This window comes from Triticum urartu, chromosome 2 (genome assembly GCF_003073215.2).
Source record: "Triticum urartu cultivar G1812 chromosome 2, Tu2.1, whole genome shotgun sequence".
NCBI classification, from domain to species: domain Eukaryota; kingdom Viridiplantae; phylum Streptophyta; class Magnoliopsida; order Poales; family Poaceae; genus Triticum; species Triticum urartu.
Window position 1 is genome coordinate 490,069,101 of NC_053023.1, and position 9,314 is coordinate 490,078,414.

Sequence of the window (9,314 nt, forward strand, 5' to 3'; positions counted from 1 at the left end):
TGGTAAGAAAGTCCGTGAGACTTGAGTTCACGAGATCATGATCACTTCATTTCTAGTATGATTTTGCATTGATGGTTAAATTGGTTAATTGTCTTGATATTGTTTGTCATTATGTTTATGCTTGTTGTGAGCTTGCAAGTACATTCAATGTACTGACCTGGCGTGTCATGCCAGCTTTCAGGAAAGTCTCCTTGGAATGGAGTGTTGTCCGAGTCTAGATCGTGTCCACATCGATGTCCCTGTGCTATGGAGTCCCACTTCATCGTCGTTCTGCTGCAGCGTAGTTGTCGTGATCGAGGCCCCTTTATGTTCACTAAATAACATACATATTCTTCAGCCGCACCGTGTGTGCCACTTGGCCTCGCAACTTGTTGTAATATGAACCATGTTCCGCTAGCATCAATAAAGCGGTTGTATTCGGTACCAAGATGTTGTGTGTTGCCAGAAGACATGGTCTCTGGGCTGGCAGTACAAGGTAAACCGGTTGCTCTCAGCTGGGGTGCCACACAAATTACTAATTTCTCCAATCGAATTAACTTTTTTACTAGTAGGTGCTCATTTGGTATGCCATTGTGAATAAATTGCCATAATATCATCAAGAAATTTAGTAGCTTCAACCAAAGTAATTTCCATAAAAGTATCACCCACGGCGAAATCTAAAAGATTTCTAGAAACAAAGTGCAATCCCGTATAAAAAATTGTATGATAATCCAAAGATTTAAACAATGAGTAGGACAATTTCTTATCATCAACTTCATTTTTTCCCAAGATTGCGGAACATGTTCATGCTCAAGTTGCTTAAAATTCATGATTTGAGTTCTAAGGGAAATAATTTTTGTGGGCGGAAATTACTTAGTAATAAAAGCATCTTTGCACTTATCCCAAGAATTGATAGTATTGCGAGGCAAATAGGAAAACCAAATTTTTGCACGATCTCGCAAAGAAAACAGAAATAATTCTTGGAAAGAGGAAAACCAAGAATTGTCCACATCTTTTTTTTTCATATCACATAATTCTACGAATGTGTTAAGATGGAACACTGAATCCTCATTAGGAGTACCAGAAAATAAATCTTTCATGAGAAGATTCAACAAAGCAGCATTAATATTACAAGACTCTGCACTAGTGGCGGGAGGAGCAATCGGAGTGCTCATAATATCATTAATATTAGCATTGGAAAAATCACACAACTTTGCGTTTTCTTGAGTCATCGTGACTACGTAAACAATACTGCACACAAAAACAGATCTGGCGAGAAAAATGGCGAACGAAAAAGAGAGCAAATAAAATGGCAATTTTTTGTGAAGTGGGGGAGATGAAATCGAGATGAAAATGGAAAATAATGTAAATTGCAAGGGAGATGAGACTTGTGATTAGGAACTTGATAGATGTTGATGATGTCTCCCCGCCAACGGCGCCAGAAATTCCTTTTAATATCGCTTGAACTACGTCGGTATTTCCCCAAAGAGGAAGGGATGATGGAGCACATCTACGGTAGGTATTTCCCTCAGTTATGAAACCAAGGTTATCAATCCAGTAGGAGAACCAAGCAATACAATGTAAACAGTTCCTGCACACAAAGAACAAATACTTGCAACCTGATGCGTAAGAGGGGTTGTCAATCCCTCCATGGTAAAAAGATAAATAAATTTGTGGTAGATTGGATAAATATCTCTCTATAAAACATCAAATGCAGCAAGGTATTTTTGGGTTTTTGGAATAATAGATCTGCAAATAAAAGTGAATAAAAATAGATCCCAAAGCAAATATGATAAAGAATAGACCCGGGGGCCGTAGATTTCACTACTGGCTTCTCTCAAGAAATAGCATATGGTGGGTAAACACATTACTGTTGCACAATTGATAGAACATGAAATAATTATGATGATATCGAGGCAATGATTATGATCATTATATAGGCATCCTATCCAAGATTAGTAGACCGACTCCTGCCTCCATCTACTACTATTACTCCACACATCGATCCCTATCTTGCATGCATCTAGTGTATTAAGTTCATCGAGAAATGGAGTAATCCAATAAAAACAATGACAAGATGTAGATGAGATTTATGCTCCCATCTTGTTATCCTTAATAGCAACGATACATGCGTGTCTTGCTACCCCTTCAGCACTGGGAAAGAACACCGCACGATCAAACCCATCACAAAGCACCTCTTCCCATGGCAATAAAAATCGATCTAGTTGGCCTAACTAAACCAAAGATTCGAATATGAAATACGAGACTATAAGTAATCATGCATATAAGAGATCAAAGAAGACTCACATAATATTCATGGATAAAAGATCTAATCATCAACTCAAAGTTCATCGGATCCCAACAAACACACCGCAAAAAGAGTTACATCAAATAGATCTCCAAGAGACCATTGTATTGAGAATCAAAAGAGAGAGAGGAAGCCGTCTAGCTATTCACTACGGACCCATAGGTCTATAATGAACTACTCACACATCATCGAAGAGGCACCAATGAGGGTGATGAACCCCTCCGTGATGGTGTTTAGGTTGGATCTCGTGGTTCTGGACCTTGCGGCGGCTGGAATTGTGTTTCTTCCACTCCCCTAGGGTGTCTGGAATATTTGGGTATTTATAGGGTGAAGAGGCGGTGCGAGAGGCCACCAAGGTGGGCACAACCCACCAGGGCGCGCCTAGGCCACCAGGCACACCTAGGTGGGTTGTGCCCCCCTCCAGGTACCCCTCTTGTAATTCTTTGACCCATGTTGTTCCTTCTGGTCCATAAAAATTCTCCAAAAAGTTTCGCTGCGTTTGGACTCTGTTTGGTACTGATATTCAATGAAGTAAAAAGAAGAAAAAAAATAGCAAGTGGCACTAGGCACTTTGTCAATAGGTTAGTCCCAAAAAATGATATAAAGATTCTATAAAATGATTGTAAAACATCCAAGAATGATAATATAACAGCATGGAACAAGTAAATGTTATAGATACGTTGGAGACGTATCACAATGTTTTGACATCCATCTACCAGATTTCATAATCGAAAAATGCAGCTATTGCCAACATGATTGTGACGGACTTAAGCATCTCTACGAGTGGTAAAGTCTCATCGTAGTCAACTCCTTGAACTTGTGAAAACCCCTATTGCCACAAGTCGAGCTTTATAGACGGTGACATTACCATCCGCGTTTGTCTTCTTCTTGAAGATCCAATTATTCTGAATGGCCTTGCGCCTTTCTGGTAATACTTCCAAAGTCCATACTTTGTTTTCATACATGGATCATGTCGGTGTCAAAACCGGCGGATCTCAGGTAGGGGGTCCCGAACTGTGCGTCTAAGGCGGATGGTAACAGGAGGCAGGGGACACGATGTTTACCCAGGTTCAGGCCCTCACGATGGAGGTAATACCCTACGTCCTGCTTGATTGATCTTGATGATATGAGTATTACAAGAGTTGATCTACCACGAGATCGAAGAGGATAAACCCTAGAAGCTAGCCTATGGTATGATTGTCTGGTGTCCTACGGACTAAACCCTCCAGTTTATATGGGCACCGGAGGGGGCTAGGGTTACACAAAGTCGGTTACAAGGGAGGAGATCTACATATCCGTATTGCCAAGCTTGCCTTCCACGCCAAGGAGAGTCCCATCCGGACACGGGGCGAAGTCTTCAATCTTGTATCTTCATAGTCCAACAGTCCGGACAAAGGATATAGTCCGACTATCCGGAGACCCCCTAATCCAGGACTCCCTCAGTAGCCCCTGAACCAGGCTTCAATGACGATGAGTCTGGCGCGCAGATTTGTCTTCGGCATTGCAAGGCGGGTTCTTCCTCCGAATACTCATAGAGGATTTTGAACACAAGGATATTGTCCGTCTCTGCAAAACAAGTTCTACATATCACCGTATAGAGAATAATATTTCCACAAATTTAATCTGCTGACACGTTTAGCAACATGACATCATGCCATGGCCCGGTCATTATTCAAACTGTTTTTCTCAACCAGCTACTGCACATATCGTGAGGTGGTTTCCTTGGCACGTCTTGTCGAAGCAGACATTGTGTCCCCTCATCACGGGATTCTCATCAATACGGATGTGGGTAACCCAACCGTGCCATCAATTACAACGCTTGGGGAATAAGAGGTTTTACCAGGTGAGTGGGGAGGCGCATCACCTCTTCGCCCTTATAAAGGGACAAGGATTTACTCTTTTCACCCACGCCTTCTTCCTGATTCATTCCCTTCTGCTCAGGCTCCAACCCCCAAGTGTTCACCTTCTCTGCCCACAAAAAGGTCTTCCAAAGATGTCCGGATCCGGAGCAGGAGGCAAATGGATGGCCTCTACCATCCGAGAGAAGGATATCAAAAAGCTTCGGCAGGCTGGGTATCTGGCCAAGAAAATCAGCCATCGTCTCCCGACGGTGGGACAGATCGTCCCCACTCCGGAACCCCACGAGAGGGTTTCCCCTCCACCCGTTCGTTCATGGTATCATGTATTATTATGGGATCGATCTTCACGATCTGTCCCCTAATTCCTTCCTCAACATCTCGATGTTCATTGTCATGTGCGAGGCTTTTCTCCGCATTTTGCCGCACTTCAGTTTATGGCTGAAGGTTTTTAATGTGAAGCCCAAGGTGGTGGGCGGCGAGCACACCGAGTGTGGGGGCACTATGGTGAGCAAAATGCCCAACGTCATATGGCCAACGGGAACCTTTAGTGATTCTGTCAAGGAGTGGCAATAGCAGTGGTTTTACATAACTGAGCCGTGCGGCAAGGAATGGGCCGCCTCTCCCGAGTTTCGATCCGGCGCCCCTCTGCGGCTTACATCCTGGGTTAAGAAAGGCCTGGACTGGTTCTCGTCCAACGAACTGTCGGTGCTTCAGACGCGCGTTAAAGATATGAGAGATAAGAACATTGAACTTGTCAACATAGTCCAGGTGATGTTAGTCCGCCGGGTACTGCCTTGTCAACACCGGACTTGCAATCTATGGGAATTTGATCTGGCCAGGCACCGAACCTTGCGAGGGTTCTTCGGCTCCTCGCACAAGGATATTTGGAAGGTGCTTTTCAAGTCCAGCAAATCATGGCCGGACTATGCCGAGGACCGTGGGTACCAACTGTCCCGTCCTGCAAGTTCGGTGAGTTTATTCAACTATTCTATCCACATGACCCAAAGGAAGCGCTTGACATGTGTTATTCAACTCTCCCAGGGCTGGACGAAGAAGGTGGAATGGATCCATTGTCCGGCCCTGCTGCCCAAAGACCCGGCCATCCCACTTCTGACGAAGATGCTAGTCCCGGCGCCTTACAAGGTGCCGAAGAAGACGGCCGAGAAGGAGGCCAAAAAGACCCGGGGCGGCCTTCATCGCCACGACGCTTCGGACACAATATCCAAAGGTTCTGGTGCCCATTGCACCTCCGAAGAGGACGAAGAGGAGGAGGAAGATGAATCCCCTGCGGGGGGAAGAAGGAAGAGGACGGCCTTCGTACCCTTGGAGGCCGAACTCCCCAAAAGGGGAAGGGCACCTCTTCCGGAGGAGTCCACTGCCGCCGCCGACAGCGGCCCGGCCTGGGATCCCAGGGTCCAGCCCCTGGTGAACTCGTAAGTATATAAAATCCGAGGATGTTTAAGCGTCCGGATTCATCGTGGCTTAGTATTTTAGCCCGAGCATATATATTTTTTTGTAGTCCAGCGAGGTCTCATGCCAAACAATCCTCATGAGAGGACCTGCTGAGCTCAAATGCTATGGAGAGCGGGACGCCCCCAAAGGCCCTTTCCTCCAAATAGGTTCATAACACCGAGGCTTCGTCCCAGAAGGACTCCAGCTAGGAGGAAAGGAAGAAACCGTGAAGGCGGCGCCTGGAGGTCAAACCGCAGGGGCCGGACATGTGGGGGAAAAGATTCCCACAGGGTCTGACGGCGGGGGCAATCCTGAGTTCGGCTCCCCACCGGATGCGATTCCAGAGACCTATATGGCTCCAGAATCAAGAAGGCAGCCTCCTTTGGCTGGAGGGGGCGTGTCTGTTCCGCCGGCAACCTCTGTCCATCCAGAAGTGTCGGATGCGTTGTTGGTGGCGTTGCAAGACGCCTCCATCGTTGATGAACACCGTGCCCTTATGGGTGCGGTGATTGAGAAGATTCGGTCAACTGAGAGTGGACTGGACGAAGCCTGTATAAGCCTAATAAGAGGCTTTGAGGTATGTTTTATGAGTTGTTGAAGAGTGTCATAGTATAGATAGTAGCCCCTGATACACTGTTCGGTGAAAGAAAGAACCGGACAGGGGATCAAATTAATGATCGCAGGAAGACTCATTGAATGACATTGATTTCTTTTCTGTTTCAAGAAGGTACCTATAGCTTCTGCTGCCTCTCGTGCTGCGGAGATCTCCGGACTGAATCAAAGTCTGGAGCGGGCCATAGAAGAACTTGGCCAAGTGAAAATGTAGTTGAGGGATAAACAAGGTATGCACAAGCGTTACGCTCATTTATTGTGAAATAAATGTTAAGTATGAAATAAGCCGCATAATTTGTGCTAGGGGTTATGACCGAAGTCAAGGCCCTCAAAAGGGCCATTGCTGAGGCCGAGAAAAAGGCGGCCACAGAGAGGACTCTTCGTGAGGAACACAAGGCCAGAGTTATTAAAGTTGAGCAGGAGCTGCAAGAGGCCGTAAGTAAATGCGAGACCTTGGAGCAGAGTTTAACAGGGAAAGAATCCGAACTCACCAAGGCGCGTCAAGCCATGAGCGATGCCCGGGGGAAACCCAAAGCGCCCTGCAGGGGGTCCAAGAGGCGAGAAAGATCGCGACAGGTAAGGCTTTTCCTGTGTAAAGCAAGTATTTCAAGGGAAAATTATGTTTCTGATTTTGAATCCGGATTTCTCAGGTGTATTTGCCGAGCTACCTTGCAGCATATCAGATGCCTCCCAATTCTACCGAGCCGAAGAAAGGAACACCGTAGATAAGCTCTTCTGGTTGCAGTATTTGGCGCTGAATTATCCGGTGCCTTTTGCCGATCAACTGAAACAGCTGATCGAACTGCATAAAGCGGCAGAACTAGCCATGAAAGATATGGTTATCCGACTATGGCCTGCCGAGCTGATTCCAAGCAGCTACTTCGGGCTTGTGAGGCGGCTTGTAAGCGATTGCCCTCGACTTGACGTCATCAAGCGGTCGGTCTGTATAGAAGGAGCGCGAATGGCCTTCGCCTGCGCAAAGGTGCACTGGGGGAAGATGGATGCCGAAAAGCTGGTGACCGGAGGACCGCCAGAGGGAAGGAGCACCCCAAGCCCGAATTATATTATAAGAAGTGTCCTGAAAGGATCCTACCTTGCAGCGGATCTATGCACCAAGGACGATATATTTCCACGAATGCCAATCATGTTGTCCTTTGTAATGTTTGAACAAGGTCGTTTATTTGTCGCTTGTTATATAAAAGTTTACCCTCCTGTGCGGACGTTTTATATTAAACCTGAGAGTTGGCCAGTCGTCGGCTTCTGCCCCACGTAAAAAGTACGGGGGTGTTCGGGATAAACCTGAGCACTCTTTATCCCAGTTTTGGGTCCTTCGAAGGAGGTGCTCAGCACAACGAAGCAGGCAATCGGACTATATGGATTTATCACTCTCACTTAGCCATATGAGCTTTAGTATGGTCGGCGCAGCCCCTTGTGTTCGGAAGACCGTACTAGGGGCTCTATAGGCTCCTGATCGGAGAGAAAACCGATCCATCGCATGCTGCATTGGTTATGGCATTATGCGGGAGAAATCCTTAAAGATTTTGTAATCGCTCGAACAGCTGACCAGCTCTCGCCGTATCATGACAGTAAGTTTTCGGCTTTCTCTACTAAGGTGCTCATCCGGAAGAACCGGGACACAATCGTAGTAGTTATCCCAGTGCTACCTTAGCCGATATAGCAGAACGTAAGGTACCAAAACATGGGAGCCGGGCAAACCCAACTATTGACCCAAGACATGATTCAGAGCTGATGCATATAATGCTACAGGTTCGGGGTGCCGAACTTCCATGAAGGTATTCGGACTTTTGTTGCCGTGTTACAGGAAGAACGAAGCCCCTGGCACATTTAAGGCATATCGCTGTGTACGGATGCCATTTGACAAAATGATTTCGATAAGAAATAATCAGCAGGTAAACGTCATATAAATCCACATGTTGTATTTGAATAATACTTCTATGTGTATGGGTACAAGTAATGTGATGAAAAGGGGTTGTGATAGCCGAACCTGCTGTGACCAGGGGAAAAGGTTGAGTACGGATCCGTAATATAGCCGGACGGTCACTGCAGGGAATGTCTAAGGATTCCCTAACGCATTAAAGCTACCTCCGTGTAGTCCGTCCTGGTCGGTGCAAAGGTGAACCTGCGAAGGAAATATAAGAAATGTTTACGTGCTAGAGGGTGGTTGAACCGCTGAGTTCAGCCTGTCATGGCCTTCGCCAGAGTGTTTAGTTGAGCTCTGGACGAGCCGGGGTATCCTTCCTCAAAGTAATTTGGAGCCCCTTGACGGTGTCCGGGAGCCTGGACGTTGACTCGAGGTTCGGCTGCAAGGTGCTGCTCGTTGTTTCTGCTGCTAAGGCAGTGGTGTATTTGTTGGTGCCAAAGGAAGGTTCGGCCTTGCCGTGAACTGTGATGACGCCGCGTGGACCGGGCATCTTGAGCTTACGGTAGGCATAATGTGGCACCGCATTGAATTGAGCAAACGCGGTTCGCCCGAGCAGTGCTTGATAGTCACTGCGGAAAGGGGCGATTTCGAAGATTAACTCTTCGATACGGTAATTTTCTGGTGATCCGAAGATTACCTCGAGGGCAATGGAGCCTGTACAGCTAACATCCATACCTGGTTTGGTCGCTGAATGATCGATGCCCATCTTGCACACTGTGTCCTGGTAAAGCAGATTTAAACCGCTACCTCCGTCCATAAGGACTCGAGTGAGGTGGAACCCGCCTACTATTGGGTCGAGGATTAGTGCGGCTGGATTTCCCTGATTGGCGTTAACCGGACAATCCGTGCGGTTCAAGGTGACCGGCCCTATTTTATATTGTGGGACGGTTAGTTCCGTTGAGTTGCCATCCCTAAGGGTGCATATCTGGTCTGAGTTGGCAATTTGGGTGGTATTAACCACATTCACCGATTGAATATGGGGGGAGGATATTCTTTTGCCCTCCTGTGTTCGGTGATCTGGGCTCTTCGTCGCTATCGTCGCTTTGAGACCCCTCTTCATCTTTGGCGCCTGCCTTGCCGGCTTGTTTGAAGACCCAGAATTCTCTGTTGGTATGGGTGGCTGGCGTTTCTGGGGTGCCATGAATTTGGCATTGGCGATCGA